Here is a 17,581-nt window from a genome sequence, read left to right as displayed (position 1 = left end):
AAAAACCGAAAAAAACCAAACCAAAACAAAAAAAAGTATACATAAGCACGGAAAATTTGAGGTATGGGTGGTGATATGAGCAAATTTAAGTATGCCTCATACTCATGTTTCCCTGTCCTCCAATTTTCTTCCCCAGAGGCAACCTCTCTAACGCATTTTTGTGTTTAAATATATTTTTTGCATGAACAAATATACATGTGTATTCGTATGTATGCATATATATTTTCTGACTTTTTTCTTCTTTCAAAGAATTATTAGTGATATTCTAAGCTCCAATAACACACAGGGAAAGGTGGCTTGCTAATAGTTTTTTTGTGTAATTTTTTGAGACAGGGGCTTGCTCTGTTGCCCAGGCTGGAGTGCAGTGGCAGGATCACAGCTCACTGCAGCTTCTACCTTCCGGGCTACAGTCAGCCTCCCACCCTGGCCTCCTGAGTAGTTGGGACTACAGGCATGTACCACAACACCCGGCTAATTTTTTTATTATTTTTTTTTCGTAGAGACAAGGTTACACTATATTGCCCAGGCTTGGCTAATGCTCCTTTGAAGAGCTCCTTCCTTTCCTTTATCTTAGCTCCCACTCCTCTTTGAGCGTTCCCTTCGCCTTCCAAATAAACTACTTGCACTCAAGTCCTGGTTTCAGGTCTCTTCTGGGAATCCAGGCTGAGACACAAACTTTATTTTATTAAATTTTTATAGTGCTCTGGGAGGTAGGTGTTTAAAAAACTCCATCCTACAGGTGAGGAAACTGAGACTCAGCCAAGTAACCAAGTCAAGTTAGAGAATGGCAGCTAAGATTCTAACTCAGGTGGATGGGTCCTTTTCTTTTCTTCCTTTTTCTTTTCTTTTTTCTTTTTTGTTTATATCCCTTGCTTTGCTCGGGGGAATAAGCAACGTCTAACTTCAGAGAGTACAAACCTGCGGTAGCGCTGGCTGGAAAGCAAGGCCTGGTGCTGGCTGTTGGGGGAGCAAACACACAAAGGTATCATTCTTTGTAATGTCAGGCTCCTACTTTCACACTGTTTTCTGTTTTGTCTTTTCATCATAGCCTTCACAATTGTCATATCAAAGTCGTTCCCTAAAAACATTACGCCTTATAAGATGTGCCACATTTGTTTGTAAAATATACAACTTTTGGAAACTCCATTCGGGGGTAGACACCAGACCTCCCCGTGGCCCCCGTGCACATGTTTAATGTCTCTTCATATCAAATGCCCACACCATTTCCTGCTAAAATTGATTGGCTATGGCTCATCAGCTCCTCTGGGTGATCTGCTATCTTCCTTCTCTTATGATTCAGGTTATTGACAGCTGGGAAAAGGCACATACCTCTGACTGATGGCGACCCAAAAAGAAATTATAGAGAAGCAAATTTGGCTCCACTTTGATTTTTCCTTCCTTCCTCCTTACACATCCAAGGAGGTTTTGCTCTGGCAATCTCTTGCTATGGGTAAGTGAATGGGTTTGTGGGACAGATTCTCCTGGAGACGCCTCACCAGGGCCTCTCCCACCATTTCCTCAGAACCCCACCTAACAGCCACATTACCCTTAGCGCTAACTCTTTCAGACACAGACAATAGATATTATAAAAGTATTTCATTAATTCTCTTCACAGTGGTAAGTTTTATGACTTTTACAATCTTTCTAAGAACAATCAGAACATTGGATGCCTCTGAATATGGAGATAACAAGACTTGTTTCACAGCATTTCCTCACAATCAAAGTACACTGGGATCAATACTCTTGGAAAAAGTTCCCGAGACACTGGGAAATTAAAAAATTTCCTAAGTGCTAAATGATTCAAATAGTTCAGGATGATAAATTAATTTGGAGATAATTATTTACTATTATTAAATTATTTTAAACAATCTAAACATACATTGTATTTCCACTTAGGTCTTTATTATCCAATATTATTTCACTATGTCTCAAAATATTATATTTATATATATACTGGCAATCCTATATATGCATATATGTATTTGTGTGTGTACATACATACACATACATACATATATATATATATATAATCATTTCTCAGCCTTTTGGCTAAAATCAAGTGTAGTATAGGTTACCAGTTTTATAAACATACATCTATAATCCTAGAGGAACTCCTGTACCTGTGACAGATCGAAGAATTACAGACATGACTGTATGCTACCCTACATAGAAATTGTCAGTTTTGTAGGTAGCCCAAGAGAATAATATTAGCTCAGATGTAGGAAATGGTGTTTTGTGTACCATACTAGAGATAGATCTTCAACAGGTTCTTAAATTTTAACTTTCATGGAAAAATCAAAGGAAAAAGACAAAATTATTATTATATTGAAAAACAAATCAAAGGGAGAACAGCCATCAAGTAAGCCATTCAGTCTCCAGAGGACTTGCACTTGTCAGTGGAGCCTCAGCATGAGCCCACTTAGGAACAAAGTATTTCTCAACAGTTTGCTTGCATCTTCAAAATATCCTGTAGTTATTTTCATGTTCCCCAGGAGAAAGACTCTGATGGAAGTGGCTTATGCTGACTAAATTCACAAGAGCCGTATTGACAAATCAAATCACCAACTAACTAAAAGTTCCTTGTTAAAAACCGAGTGAGCCTAAAGGGAGCTGGATCAGAATAATGGGAGAAATGACATTATAAAGAATTAACTGAAGTTGAAATGATTTAGATAACATGTCTGTGTCTTTTTCAGAGGCTCGGACTATATATTTTAGGTGGAATTTTAAAATTTTATTTTTAAATTCATTCTGGTAAGAATGCTCAAGTCCCCATAGAAAAACTCACCTTTAACCAAACACCGCATGTTCTCACTCATAAGTGGGAGTTGAACAATGAGAACACATGGACACAGAGAGAGGAACATCACACACCAGGGCCTGTTGGGTGGTGGGAGGTGGGGGGAGGGGGGTTAAGGGAGGGAACTTACAGGACGGGTCAATAGGTGCAGCAAACCACCATGGCACATGTATACCTACGTAACAAACCTGCACGTTCTGCACATTATCCCATTTTTTTTTGTTTTGTTTTTAGAAAAAAAAAAAAAAAAGAAAAACTCACCTCTAAATTGTATTCTAAAGGCATTTGTAAGTCATGCATTTGCTAGAGTCAGCTGTTTTGGTCTGAATTTTGGTGTAGCTTAATTCTAATTTCTTTTATAGCAAAGTCTTATCAGTACAATTAAGAAAGGATTCCCTGATAATATTTTTCTATAGGCTTTCACTTTTCTCTTATCTACTTCCCCTGCTAGTGACATTTGCCTTTATGTCATCTTGATCATTATGCCACAGACTGAAAACTTTGGAAAGTGCTGAGATATTGGACTCTAACGTAATTGTAATGCGTTAGTTCCATTTTGCCAACACATAGTACTTTCACACTTCACTGGCAAACAAGCTGGTGATGAAAAGGCAGGCTTTCTGTCTTGTGAATCCTTCACCAATTTTCTTGATTAGAAGAATTTAAAGAGGGTTACTAAACAAACTGAACTTCCCACATTTTCTGTGGACAGAACTTGAGAGTTTAATGTCATAGTTGAATTTATTAACACTATTATATTTATCAAGAATTAGGTAGCGTGTTCTTTCTTTCTATTGTCATATGTTTAGCATCTGTTACAATGTCTGGTAAACAGTGAGTGTCTGGAGACAATTCTCCCTGGATTTCTCACATTTCTACATGTCTCATGAGTAAAGGGATTGACTGACTTTGTTCTGGGCTATTTTTCAAGGGTGTTTGTTAGCAAACCACCTTGGAAGAGTGAAAAATTGTCTCAAGAGTAATGAGTAGGCATGCTTCCTGTTTGGTGTAAAAGGCCTGATTTCCCTAAGCTTAGAGTTCTTCTCAAATGCTGACACTGGCTACTGCTACTGCTGTAAGTAACAAAGTCACTTGTTTCTGACCCAAGAATCTCATGACTTCTACCAGCTCCTTTGAAACTGGCAAGCTAACAAATAGCTTCAAAATAGGATAAAATCTCAGATCCTTCAAATTCTTAAGAGTAAGTGCTCAAAAAGTGGGGGAGGTTGTTGAATTAATTAATTAAAAAATATAGGTGGCTTAACATTCTTTTGAATAGTCCACAGTTATCCAAAGAAAGAGCCCAAGAACTTCTATTGGCAAGGAGCTATTTCACAATATATTTTCATTAAAGCACCAGTGTGTGTTAGTCAGCCTATGTTTATTTTAGATATCGTTGTTGACTTTAAAATGTTGGCAGCAGTATGTTTAGACTCAGCTAAACATTGAGTTGCATGATGGGAACCGATTATTTATTTAAGCATTACCTAGTCAGGGAGGAACTGCAGACTTTGGATAGTTTCTACTTGCTTCTACATTAGTGTCCCTAACGGATGAGGCTATAGTTTTGGTATACAGAGCTGAAATTTTATTCTTTCTTTCTAAAAATAACAGCTGATTCTCTTTAGAGTGACATTTTCATTTGGAACACAAAAACATTGAGTTCGGTGTTTATTTTTCCATGTGCTTTAGGGGTGCATTTGTTTTTCTCTCCATATTAGAATGCCTGACAAACCTGAACCGGGAAATCTTTACCAACAGAAAGTGACCCAGTCTTTCTGCATGGCAGGTGGCCACACTGCCACCTGCTCCCCTCCTGTTAGTCATGACTCCAAGAGTCTTGACAGAGGGTTGGTGACAGGCAACTAGAGATCTGGAAAGAAAATCTCTCTTCAAAGGTAAACAAGTGATTTCAAGTCAATCACCTTTCATAATTATCTTAGAAACTGTATGATATGTTAGGAGAGAAAAGGTACTAGGATTGGAGACATAGATTTACTTCTAGTCTTGCTACTTTTTCTGGATTCTGGGCAAGTCATCTGAACTCTCTTAGTTTTTCCAGTCGTAAAATAATAATAATAACGGTGAAGTAATAAAACACCTTCTCTACCTATATCAAACATTGTTTTGAGCATCAAACAAAATAGCTCAATTCTGGTCAGTAAATGTAACAATCATATAGCCTTTTCTCAACATTTTGGTTATACATTTAGAAGGGCTCTGAAGACCATAGAAGTTTATATAAATAGAAGTATTGTTAGTATTATTAGTAAGGAGTATACCCAGCACATTGCTTTTAACTTCTTGCATCACTCTTTTGCACTGAACAAAATGTCACTCTAAGGATTAAGCAAATGTGCCCTTGAGTGCTATGTATACATGATTGAATTTTTATTTTTTACTTTTATTTTTAGTTGACATGTAATAATTGTATATATTATGGGATACAGTGATATTTCGATACCCATGTATACAATGGATAATGATCAAATGAGGGTAATTAGCACATCCATCATCTCAAATATGTATCCTTTCTTTGTATTGTGAACATTCAAAATCCTCTCTTTTAGCTTTTTAAAAATATGCAATAAATTATCATTAACCATATTCCCCTCGCAGTGCTGTAGAGCACCAGAATTCCTTCCTTCTATCTAGCTGTAATTTTGTATCTGTTAACCAACCTCTCCCCAACCTCCCCAGCCCCGTACCGTTCCCAGCCTGTAATAGTCAAAATTCTACCCTCTACTTCTATTAGCACAGAATTTTTTTAGCCCCCACATATGAGTAAGAACATGCAGTACTTACCTTTCTGTGCCTGGGTTATTTTGCTTAACATAATGTCTTCCCGGCTCATCCATGTTGCCATGAATGACAGAATTTTATTCTCTTTTATGGCCAAGTAGTATTCCATTGTGTATATCACATTTTCTTTCTATTCTTCTGTTGATGGATATTTTGGTTGATTCCATACATTGGCTATTGGGAATCGTACTGCTATAAACATGGGAAGGCAGATATCCCTTTGATATACTGACTTCTTTCCTTTGGATAACTACCTAATAGTAGAATTGCTGGATCATATGGTAGTTCCATTTTTAGTTTTTTGAGAAACCTCCCCACTATTTTCCACAATGGGTTTACTAATTCACACTCCCGCCAACGGTATTTAAGGGTTCCCCCTTTTATGCATCCTTGCCAGCAGTTGTTATTTTTTGTTGTTTTCACAATAGCCGTTCTAACAGGGGTGAGGTGACATTTCATTGTGGTTTTGATTTGCATTTCTGATGATTAATGATGTTGAGAATTTTTAATATATATATTTGTGGTCATTTATCTGTCTTTTGAGATATTAATATATCTATTTGGATCATTTGCCCATGTAATTCCAATTGGTTGGCACCTGCAAAGCCATTTCTATCATCCTCTCATGACTCTGGGTGGATGGAAGGATGAACACTTGGGTGGCTAAAGCAAACATGGACTTTTGTTGTTCTTGTGAGGGCTGGTGGGGCAGAATGCTTTTATATAGCCATGAAGTAGCAGGGAAAAAAGCTCTGAAATCCTCCAGTGTGTAGAGAATATTCTCAGCTTTTCTCATGCTCTGTACCAATCTAACCTGGGATCTTCTTCCTTAATGTACTGTCATTAGCTTTGCCTTTCTCTTATCCCATAGTCCTGTACTATAGTGAGAAAAAGACATAGAAAAGACTGCACAGCTCTTCGTAGCTTACAAATCAGTTTCATAATTGTCACCATGTTTAAACATCACTATGACACTGCTACGTAGGCATAATTGCACCTGTTTTAAGGTGAATAAACTGACAAAGTTAAGGGACATACCAAGGTCACACAGGAGATGAGGCTGGGGCTTAAGAGGCCTCTGTCAAGCTCATGGTTGTTTCATTCTTCTGGGCTGCTTCTGGGTTAAAACCTTTTAAAAAGTAAATTCTAAAATAGTTGGAATGGATTAGGGTAGGAGAGAGTGCAGAATGAGTTTGCAATGAAGCATCTTAGAGGGGCAACACAATAGTAAACCTCCTCTTCCTTCTCATATCTTGTAATCAGGGATTAAGAAGCTCCTTGCCTTCTCATGAAGAAATTGATCTCATTAGGGTCATCTCTATATTAATGGCAGAAATTGAGTCAATATGTTGATCTTGGGCCCCTGGAAACGAGTGTTCTTTGGGTCCAGGGATAGAATTCAGGCAGTCCAGGGGCCTGGATGAAGAAAAATTTCCTGTTTTTGATTTCCTGAACCTCTAGCATTTCTCTCAGTTATGAATTTAGACTCCAAACCATGGCAATTATTAGCTGTTCTTACAAGTATGTCACCAAGATAAGTAAAATATATTTTCTTATCACATTATAATTTTAGATATAGTAATGCTGTGCATAAAAATTCCAGTTAACTACAGACTGCATAGGCAACAGTGGTCCCATAAGATTATACATGTTTACTGTACATTTTCTATGTTTGGGTACACAAATACCTTCTGTTGTGTGACAATTTCTTACAGTATTCAGTACAGTAACTTGCTGCAGCCTGGGAACAATAGTCTATACTATACATCCAGTTGTGTAGTAGGCTGTATCATCATAGGTTTGTGTAAGTACACTTTGTGGATATTTGCACAGTGACAAAATCACCTAATGACACATTTCACGGGATGTACCCTCATCCTTCACCATCAAGCAATGCACTACTGTATCTTGAAACTATCCTTTGCACTTGTCACAACTTCAAAATATGGTAGCTACTAGACTTGCAGCTGGATCTTATTATTTAATATGTTAAGAAACACATACGTTATTTTATAATGAAGTTTTGAGTCATTTTGATAATTGTATTTCCATATAATTATTTTTCTATTTCAATTGTCATCTTATGTATTCTATTTTATGCCTTTAAAAACATTACTCTGAGAGGGGTACAGGTATCACTCTGCTACCACATGGGTCCACAGTGCAAACAAAAGTTTTAAAAACTTGCTCCAAAAAGACATTCACTGAAAATCTTAAATTATTCCCTAGGAACAAAATTTTCAAAACTTTTTTTTTTAAGGAAGAGAGATGTTAGGGCAACAATTCCTTAATTTCATCATCTCTTCCATTTATTTACTTGATTGAATGAATTCTTGACAAATAGCACATGTGCAATAAACATTCATAGAAATGATGTCCCTTTTTATTCTTGGCAAAATTAGCGGCGTGCTGAAAACAAACGGAGTTTGGTTCACGGGACATTTCCTGAAAGGAATGACAGTTTAAGACAGAATAAAGTGGAAAGGGAAGGAATATCTATGTGAAGGAATTAGCCAACGATAAGATCTTACCTTGAAGAAGGCCTTCTGCATTGAGTCTGAAAACAACATTTGTCTTTATGTGAAAATCCATGCCCTGACCTAACTCTCTGTGTCCTGTCAGCCTAGGTAATCAAATTATGCATGAAATAATTTCATAATTTTATTTTCAACTGACAAGCACTACATTATACATTCAATCTGTTCACATAAGATAATATATTTCTTGCAGTAACATCTGTTAATATACGCTTGTTCTCAGAAAACGATTATATTACAAATCTTAATCTAGGTACAGAAATGAAAGGATCCAGGCATTTGACTAATATATATTGATTAATCCTATACAGCAGGAGGAGCTCAGGAATTGTCTGATAAAACTCTCCCAACAGTCTAGTTTAGTCTTTCATGTTGCTGCTAGAAATCATTTTGCTTGGTTTGTTGCTGCTTCTTACATGGGTCCACACTGGGCAGACTCTTGAGAGGTGGAAAAATGAGTTAGATGACTGTTAAGGGCAGTTTGTAGAGCATGTTTAGAAACTGCACAAGAATGGGGAGAAAGAGTGTTTGGTTGCTTCCCCTGGAGCTTATATTTTTACAATGCTAAACTCTGAGGTTCAGGGAGCAGACCATATTTTTCATGTCCCCAAGCATTTTCCTGACTAATCTATCTCCCTAGAATGCTCTTCTTGTCCCTATTTACTCTCTGCAACTTAAGATCTGCTAATACTAAGTCATCAGTTTCTTGTAAAATTTTCACCTGATCCCTCCTCTTGTTCCAGATTGGGTTACCAACCCCTCTGTACTGCTAAAATCCCCTGTCCTTCTTCCATGGGCAGGCACTGCTCTCATGTCCTCCCACCATACCCTTCTACCCTCTACTCAACATCAAACTCTAGACCATGACCATTTTGAGACCGAGATTAAGCCCTTGGCATATATTAGGTTCTTTAGATTTTCTGCAGAACTAATTGAATGAAAAGTGAACGAGGCCAACAAGCAAAAGAAGACAAATGAGACAGGCAACATGAAGACTGAGGGGTATGTAAAGAAAGGTAGGGAGGTCAGGCAGCCCCAGCAGATCTTACTTCTAAGATGTTGATAGAAGTGTGTGCGTGCATGTGTGTTTGTATGGGAGAAGAAGTAGCCCAGGGAAGGTGAACTTTAAACTTGACTGCATAGAAATACTTCCAATATAGCAGGTACGAATGTCACTGTGCCACTTTCTGGTGTGTAAATGTGACAGAAAAATTAGTTCTGTACTTTCACTCATATGATGGTAGAAAATTCAATCTCAGTAATATTTGGGGGCTTTGGCGTTCATCCAAAAATCTCCTAGTATTTGGAGTGACAGAAGCTTGCACATTACTTGTCAGAGTCATCGGTGGCTCACTAGTGTTTGAAAGCATTGGACAGGCCATATGTTCCAGCCAGACCAGAGATGCTCCTCATGGTGGTCCACTCCTTGACCACAAACAGGTTCACAGAGACCTTCAGGATCTCAGTGTCTCCTGTGAGCTTGGCGTTAAGTGTTGAGCCTCTAAAGCACATCCCAAAATAATTCCTGGCCAGCACATATGTATGAGGGAGCCAAGGCCCTTCCAGAAACCTGTCTGATTCCTGTGCACACTCCCCACTCCTAGCCTGAGGAAAATCAAATGTTTCCTTAAATTAGGTAGCTTCTGTGTCTTCAACTCCAAAGACTTAACCTCCATGCCCCTCCTTTGTGAACGCAATCTGGGAAAACTTTTGTACTAGGTGTCATGAATGAGAAAAGAAGCTGGAAATACCAGTTATTCCTTTCTTAATAACTGACCTTGTTATTCAGCTCTTCAGAAGCCACAGGAAATTTTATCCCTCTCCTCTCTAAATCCCACCCCCACCACATCCACTGGCTGCCCTGTTCTGTTCTGCAGCATGGAGATGCTCAAAGCCCAGTCTTGGCAGTTGTCCCAGTTTTCTTCATCCTGTTCATGACTCCAAAGAAAACACATTTCCCACTCAAAAACAAACTGGCAGTTTCTGTTGGGAACTCAGATATTTTCCCAGAGTCCACCATAAAAATAATAAGGTTATATTTTAATTTTAAGTTATTTGTTCATGCAGATTCTTATGGAAAGACCTTGCTATAGTTTTGTTGATCATACAAAGAACATTTTAAACAAAATATTTTCCAAAAATATAGCAGGCTTCCTTCTGCTGACCCAAATCTCAAGAAGAGTCAGCATTTGTTATAAGGCTCTAAACAAATATTTATAAACCCTGCTTAAATTTGTTTTGAAACTTGCATAATTTTGGCAATCATTACTCATGCTAGTATCATCACTCAGGGCTTGGCATTAATGTTTTCTTCAAAATATTTTACTTTTATAGTATAAATGTACCCTATATTGCCAAAGATGTATTGGACAAGGGTGGTCATCACTGTACTGTGATGAAACTTGGCTTCATCTTTGAAATAGAAAATTTATCAGAGGAGTTTTGGGAAGATGAAATATTTTAGTGATGTAATCCCATAATATTTATGCCCTCTTACAAATAGTAGTGATTAGGCCCCACTTGTGACCAACAAACTAAAAATTTACCCTCATTCTATGAATAGGATTTCATTTTAAAATAATTATATTGTGAAAACATAAAAAATATTTGAAACAAAAAACTTGTGAATAGTCACATATTTCATTGCCCATTAAGAACAGTTCCACCAATGCCTAGTTGACTTGTAACAATTTGTGTGCAGCAAAAATAGAGAGACAGGGCTAGAGTCTGCTTGTTTTGCATTAGACTAGGCTAATGAGAAAATGCTAAAGGTGTTGGGAAATGCAAGAGCCAAAGAAGGCTTAGAGAGAAAGTTATGACTGGGGGTTCAGAATAGGAGATTGAGGGCATAGAAGCTACAGGGCTTGCTGCAGAGCAGGCTGAGGCTCCACAGAGGAGGGGAGACAGGACTTGACCAGGTGTTGCCTTGGGGCTGTGTGTGAATCTCCTGTACAGACTCCAATAAGGAGTTCTTAAGTGTTCGCTTTTTTAAATTTAATTTTTGAATAGATTATACGTTTGCAAGGTTCAAAAGTTTTAAAGGTCCTGTCGGTTTTATCAGGAAAAAGTCTCTGTAACACTCCAGCCCCAAACCACCCAGTTCTCATCCCCAGAAGCCACCAATATTATCAGTTGCCTGTGTGTCCTCCAGAGCTATTTTATGCACATACAAGCAAACAGACATTTGTATATATTCACTCTCTCTTTCATTTTTTTTTAAACAAGTAGCAGCCTGCTACATAAATTATTTTGTATCCTGCTTTACTCTCTGTAAAATATCTTGGATATTGTTTCATTTTATTAGACAGATTCTTCATTCTTTTTTTTTTTTCAGCTGCAAAGTATTCACTATAGCAAGGTACAGATGGTTTTTGGCCAGTTTCTACTCTTGGTTGCTTCTGATCATTTGCTATTATATACACGATGCTGTAAATTTTTAATTTATTTTTTGTCATGAACCCCTTTGGCAGTCTGGTGAAGCCTATTAATTTCTTCTTAATATAATATTTTCAAGTGCATGCAAAATCCTCAAGATTAAAAGGAAACCAATTATGCTGATATATAGGTATCAAAATATTCTTTATATAAACATTTATTTAGAAATATATGTACTTATTTATTAAAACATATTAAGATCTAGCAGTGGATCAAATTCCTGTAATTTCAAAATATGAATGAGCATGAATGCTGTTTCAAAATATCTGCAACAATAGTGATGTAAAATATCTGTGATTTTATTGGTAACAAAGGCATAGGCTGATACTATCATGGTTTCCTGCATGCTTTCATAATTAAAGGAAATGACAAATTTTAGTTAGAGTTAAGAAACCCTGCCTTATACATACATCATTTCCCAAACACTCAAGTATATGTGTAGGGTATAGTTTTAGAAGTGTTTTAAATTAGCAACTGCAAATACATTTATAATTGAATGCATATTGCCAAACTGCTGAAAATGCAGTCGTTCCACCAGCACTGAATAAAGGTATGTTAACAAGCATTTTAATCCTTGCCAATACGAGAGATGAAAAATAATATTTTGGTGGTTTTATTTTGCACTCTCTTGTCAAAAGCAAATTTGAACATCTTTTCATATATTTATGAACCATCTTCTTTTCTGTGTGTTCATACCCCTTGCTCATTGTCCTATTGGTTCGTTAGCAGGTTTGCTGTGTTGCAAACGCCAGGGGACATCAGTCACAGAGACCTGAATGTACACAGCACCCCCTGGAGTTGGCAATGTGGAGGCCCTGGCTGTTGATTCCAAAGAAGATTTAAATTGCAGTCCATTGTATTTTTCTCTCAGACTTCTGTTTCTTTGAATATTCCAAATAGATTAAAATATAATCTGGAATCCTAAGTGCCTTAGTCTTATTTAGGTAACAATACTATCTAAGAAAAACTCTAGAGGAATTCACAACAAATTGCTAACTATAGTTATCTCTGGCAGAGGAAGTAGCATGGGAAAGGAGTGGGAAAATTTTTTACTTTGGCTTTTTTTTTCAACTGTGTACTTATGTATAATTTGTGCGTAATAAATAAAATAATAAATATACATGATAAAAGTTCAAATAAAAGTTAAAAAAATTACGGGGCACTCCTCCTTGAGCCTATATGATGGTTTTGAAATACCATTCAAAAAGAACCAGGACTTCTTAGAGAAATGACTGATTGCAGGTCTCGGGCAGGAAATGTACAAGATGAGCCTGGCACCTCTTATTAATACCGCATAGCAAGAAGGGTATGAAGACGACTAGGGCCATGGCAAAAGGACTCATAAACTAACTTGAAGAGGCTTCTACTGACCAAAGACAGAGCAACTTAAGCATCAATAAAGATAATAACTGCAATGGCTATGATTAAATACGTTATGAATGCATAAAGTTCATACTAATATTAAACAAAATGAAAATTAATTGGTCATACTGGGTAGATCATGGGGAACCAATGAATTATTTTAAAAATTGGTAAATCCAGGCAAAGAATCTAGCATTTATTTTAACTTTTTTTTTTTTTTTGAGACAGAGTTTCGCTCTTGTTTCCTAGGCTGGAGTGCAATGGTGCGATTTCGGCTCACTGCAACCTCCTCCTCCCGGGTTAAAGCAATTCTCCTGCCTCAGCCTCCCGAGTAGCTGGGATTACAGGCATGCACCACCATGCCTGGCTAATTTTGTATTTTTAGTAGAGACAAGGTTTCTCCATGTTGGTCAGGCTGGTCTCAAACTCCCGACCTCAGGTGATCTGCCCACCTCGGCCTCCCAAAGTTCTGGGATTACAGGCGTGAGTCACTGCACCCGGCCCTATTCTAACTTTTTAATACAAACTGAGTCTCCAGGTCATCAAATAATAGACAAGGAGAAGTTTCCTTTCATAAAAAGTAATCCAGCTAATAAATTAAAACAGAATGAGAAAATTCATAATTCCTAATGAATGATTGTACCTAGGCGTTGGCCACCCACAGCTGTGAGCTTTACCAAAAGGAAAACAATCTGGCCTTAGGTGCATCCTAATGAAAAAGCGCAAACCCACATAAAAGGTTGTTTTGCCAAATACAGGAAAAAGAAAAAAAAAAGAACCAAAAAACTTTGAATCTGATGAAGCCTCCAGGTCCAACAGCCAATTGGCATGTTAAGCAATACAAGAGGTTTCCAGTCTGTGGACTGCGGGAAACTCTACAGCTTTCTTCAATAAAGAAACTGAAAGGGAGATAAAAAGAGGTAGGTGGAGGGGAACCTTCAGAGACTATCAACCAATCATGATACGCAGACCTTATTTGGATTTTGATTCAAATACACAAACTGTATAAACAAAACAACTTTTATAATATTTACAAAACAATTGGAAATTTCAACAGTGAAAGGATATTTGATGATATTAAAGAACTTGTTTTACTAATTTGTAATATTTTACATAATGCTATGAGGATTCTGTTTTTTCAAAGAGTTCATTCTCTTCTAAAGATACTAAAAAACAGATGAACTAATACTATATCTGGAATGTGCTTCAAATAATGTGGGAATAGTTGAGGTATCAAAGCAGATAGATTGGTCACGGATAATTGTTGGAGCCAGGTGAGGGAAATCTATGGGGCTTTATATTATATTATTCTAATTTTGTATATGTTAAATTTTTTTTAAGTAAACAAAATCATTAAAGATCAATTTGTCCTGAAAAGGGACATTGTATCACAAGAAGGTCTGAGAGATATCCTTTTTTTTTTTTTTTTTTTGCCAAATTTGGCAGTAGGGAGTTGAACTAACTCATTCCTTTTAGGTCCTATACATGTGTTGGGCTTTTTTTTTAAATCAGAATTTAAAAATTCATGTTCCTTATGGATCAGAAATGTTCCTGTCTGCATTCCATAGAAAGAAGCAGCAATGTCATCGGGCAGCCTAGGGTTGAGGAGGTGAGTTGATGGGTTTGGAGAAGGCATGTGCTGAAGACGGGCTTCCCTGGGAAACAGATTCTGGGTGGAGATGAGCTTGCAGGTGGTCTCTCGGGGATTGCCCTCAGGATCATCCCTATGAGGGGAGAGGAGTGAGGGAAGTGGGGCTGGGCAGCAGATGAACTCTGATGCAGTTCAACAGAGGCCTCGGCCAACCCACAGAGAACTGTGGAGCTAGGATGGCCCTACCAAGTTTGTCAGTTGAGGCAAGGAAGCCAGATATAGTCTGCCTCCTCAGTGGTTAGAGGTGGCTTCTCCTCAGGGAGGGGCCATAGCTTGGGTGATGCAGCTTCCTTAGGCGGAGGGCAGTCCCTGAGACAGTCTGGGCTGTGGATGGCTAACACTCATAGCACGCTGTCAACAGGAGGAGGAACAAGGGCCTCAGGCCAGAAAGAGAGCTGGACTGTGTCCCATCAGGGTCTACCAATGACGACATTGTTGTCACACCAAATTTACTGCACACCAATGCAAGGATTATTGCTTCTAGGTGAATGACACATAAGAATTAGTCATAAAGGGCAAGTCTTGACATCAAATTCCTGACAACACACGAAGCCTGAATAATGTGATAAAAGGTTATGTGTCATTCATGCTCTTTATACCTATGTGACACTGGTAGGTGAGTATCTTATATGTTAGTGCTCCCCAGGTCCCTAAAGTTCCCACAGAAGCAAAAGAGCTATTTGAATGATTCCCAATACTATTCTAAAAGTAAAATCTAACATTAGAATTTTTTTTTATTTTTTATTTTTTCACTCTGTCACCCAGGCTTAAGTGGTGCAATCACAGCTCACTGCAGCCCTGACTTCCTGGGCTTAAGCATTCCTCCCACCTAAGCCTCCTGCGTAGCTGGGACTACAGGTGTGTGCCACAATGCCTGACTAATTTTTTGATTTTTTTGTAGACCTGATGTCTCACTGTGTTGCCCAGGCTATTCTCGAACTCCTGGGCTGAAGAGATCCTCCTGCCTCAGCCTCCAAAGTGCTAGGATTACAAGTATAAACAAATATGGCTGGATTATTCTTTTTATGTTGAAATAACCTCAAACTTACTACCAAGTTGCAAGAATAGTATGAATATCTCCCATATACCCTTTACTAGATTCACAAATTAACATCTTGTCATATTCACTTTATAATTTTCTACATAACCACCATACAATAATCAAAATGAGGAAATTAAACATTTATAAAATGCTGTTATCTAACCCACAGTCCATATTTAAATTCTACCAACTTTAAATTTTACCAATTGTCAGAGTAATATCTTTAATAGCAATAGTTTTCCCTCCGGTCCGGGATCCAATTCAAAATAGTATCTCGCATTGTGTGGTTATATGTCCTTAGTCTCCTTCAACCTAGCAAGTTTCTTCAGTCTTTTCTTACTTTTGTTATCTTGATGCAACTGAAGATTGCAGGCATCTTTTGCAAGAATAAAATAGAAACAACTATATTAGTTTTCTATATCGCAGTCAATCAATTTTCACATAGCAGCTAAAAACAACACATAATTATTATCTCACAGTTCCTGTGGATCAAGACTGGGCAGTTTAGCTGGGTATTCTATGGGGCTATAATCAAGATTTTTAAGAAATCAAAACATTATAATATACAGAAAATAAAAAATATAAAGAATACATCCAGAAAGTAAGGAAGTGGCAAAGAATAAAGTCCTGTGAAAAGGACACAGGAGCCAGCTTTAAAGGGCTTTCACAGGCCAAATCTGGGACAATTTGAGCATTAGTAATGGATTATAATTCATTGAACAAAATAGGACTTCATGAGTTCATAGAGATATTAACTAAAAGTTTGATGAAAAAGCAATATTGACATTGTCTGAATGTATCTCCCCACAAAATACTATTTACAAAGGGAGAAAAGAGTAAGTGCACTGTAGAAGCCTGGTGGACCCCACCTTCATCAAGTGATTCAAGTTAACATCACTTGTAGTAGACTAAGGGGTATGGTAAACCATGTCATAGGATGCAATGTGAACACAGCATCACCATGGCCAACTTTATCATGTCCCCGCCAAATCCCTGATTCCTAGTATTCACATCCCCATATAATCCCCGCCTCTTGAGTGTGGGTGGGACGTGTGACTTGCTTCTAATCAATAAGGCAAAGGTGATGGGATGTCACTCCTGTGATTGTGTTACATTATGTAAGGATCTGTCTTGCTGGTAGACTCACTCTAGAGTCTTACTCTCCTGCTGACTTTGAAAAAGCATGAGTCCTACAAATACTAGGAAATAAATTCTGCCAACGACCTGAGTAAGCTTCAAAGTGAATCCTTTCCCATTAGAGCTGGGGAGAAAGACTAACACCCCTCTCAGCCAGGAGCATGTCTCTAATATACAAACTAACCAGACCAGATCCTTATCTCTTCTATTTGGCTATACACACAAGAGGTAACCCTTCTCTGCTTTAGTCATTCCAAGGCCAAGTACCAAGCAACTAGGGGATACCTCTATGGCTTAGAGCCTATGGAAAGTATTCAAACCTAAACAGTTCACCTTGCCCTGCTTTTCCCATGGCCATGGGCCTGGATCTCCTCTCACTCCTGCCCCTCTGCCTCCTGGCCACCCCGGAGCTTTCCCCCGAGGCCCTTTGTGGTGTCCTGTGCCTCTTGTCTTTAGGATCTGTGAGTACAGTAAACTGCGTTTTCCTGAGCCTCCTTGTATGTCCTCTTGTGATCTCACCTGAATGATCATCGCATGAAAGAACACAACACCAGCACAAAATATTCCAGAATCATGTCATATTCTTCTTGTTTCAGCCCTGAAGTCAGCCACTTCTCCAAAGTCCAAAGTGCCTTGGTTCCTTTCATTGGAGAATCGTATTTAGAAACCAATATCTGGGCACTATGTGTATTTTACCTATAATGGTATTAACACTCATGGTAATACTTGTTCTCTTCAGACCAGTTCCCCCAGGTTGGAGGCAACACCGTATAGTGGTTAAGAGGCTCTGGATCTAGATTGCCTGAATTAAAATC

General features: G+C 38.0%; 1 long non-coding RNA gene across 1 annotated transcript; it reads left to right on the top strand.

Annotated features, from left to right (window-relative positions):
• The first annotated feature begins 1,308 nt into the window (after positions 1–1,308).
• On the top strand, positions 1,309–12,441 carry LOC131380977 (uncharacterized). The gene is made up of 3 exons (XR_009209337.1): positions 1,309–1,450; positions 4,522–4,698; positions 12,301–12,441. It is a non-coding gene; the product is annotated as an uncharacterized LOC131380977 (long non-coding RNA).
• The last annotated feature ends 5,140 nt before the right edge of the window (positions 12,442–17,581 follow it).

This window comes from Hylobates moloch, unplaced genomic scaffold, assembly GCF_009828535.3.
Source record: "Hylobates moloch isolate HMO894 unplaced genomic scaffold, HMol_V3 SCAFFOLD_13, whole genome shotgun sequence".
NCBI lineage: Eukaryota > Metazoa > Chordata > Mammalia > Primates > Hylobatidae > Hylobates > Hylobates moloch.
Note: the sequence above shows the minus strand (reverse complement) of the source record. Positions and strands in the feature narration are given on the sequence as shown.